Source organism: Condylura cristata, unplaced genomic scaffold (assembly GCF_000260355.1).
Source record: "Condylura cristata isolate star-nosed mole 26May11 unplaced genomic scaffold, ConCri1.0 scaffold00022, whole genome shotgun sequence".
Taxonomy (NCBI): Eukaryota; Metazoa; Chordata; class Mammalia; order Eulipotyphla; family Talpidae; genus Condylura; species Condylura cristata.
The window spans coordinates 18,031,106-18,032,182 of NW_004567123.1; the positions used below are offsets into that span (position 1 = coordinate 18,031,106).

Genomic DNA, 1,077 nt, shown 5'->3' on the forward strand with positions numbered 1-1,077 from the left:
TCAGCAGTGTACTTCGTCAGTCAGCCTGTTCTGCTCCCAACTCTGTCTCTGGTGAATCCTCTCATCACCTCAGCACCTCTGGTCTGTACCCCAGTTCTGTATGCATAAATAAATAAATCTTTTTTTTTTTTTAAAGATTGATTTATTTATGCATACAGAACTGGGGTACAGGCCAGAGCCCGCGCGCGCGGCGCGAGCCCAGCCCAACCCGACCCCAACCAGCCGGCTTCGCTTCGCCGCGCCGCGCCGCGCTGCTCCTCGCCGCAAGCTCACCTCACAGCCCCGCTCCGGCTGCGCCTCTCCAGGACCAACCGACAGAAGGACTCTGCGTGCTGCGCACCACGTGATCCCAGGACGCGCCCAGCGTTTCCCCCGCCCCCTACATACACGCACCATCGCCACCACCAAGTGACGCAGCGCCCCAACTGCCCCGCCCTTGGCCCCGCCCCTGCCGAGCACCGTAGCAACGGCTCGGGAGGACCACGCCCACTGCTCTGACGCGGGCAACCGGGTAGGCGCCCTGATTCTGGGCACGAAGTAGGGCTTGAACGACACGAAAGTGGAGACTGACACTAGACACTATCGCTAATTTTTGCCTCCTAAGTACGTCTCGATGTCTACCAATTAGACCATCCCACTGCCAACATTCCAGTCTAGGCCACCATTACCTCTCTCCTAGATCACGGTGGACTCCTCTATCCCAATTCATCACGCAGTAAGGAGCTTTTCAAAAACAAATATATTCTCAGCCATATCCTGCTCAAAACTCATTCCCCACTGTTTTTAGGATTAAAATTAAAACCTTCACTGTAGCCAGTCTAACAGCCTCTTCAAAATGTGGATCTAATCTGACTCTTGCATTCTCACGCAACCTCCCCCACATTCTGTCTTTCAGGTCCTCAAATTTGCCATATTCCTCAATACCTTAGTGCCTTTACACTCATCCCTCCTTAACTGTGCCTCATTAATTCCTAAGAAAACTAACTGCTGTTGTGGAAAGGGGCTATATTTTGCCTCCAGGGACCAAGGTCAGAGTTGCAGCCACCCAGGCACATAGTAGATGTCTTCACATCTAGG

At 53.2% G+C, this 1,077-nt stretch overlaps 1 protein-coding gene across 3 annotated transcripts in view; it reads right to left on the bottom strand.

Moving 5' to 3' along the window:
- Positions 1-351, bottom strand: part of PHF20 (PHD finger protein 20) — a 108,458-nt gene extending 108,107 nt beyond the window's left edge. For 2 of the 3 annotated variants that reach the window (XM_012728322.1, XM_004687230.2), the window contains exon 1: positions 274-351. The gene's annotated coding sequence lies outside the window, so the exon portion shown is untranslated. The remainder of the gene's footprint in view (positions 1-273) is intronic. The other variant, XM_012728323.1, reaches the window with a different exon arrangement.
- Positions 352-1,077: the final 726 nt, after the last annotated feature.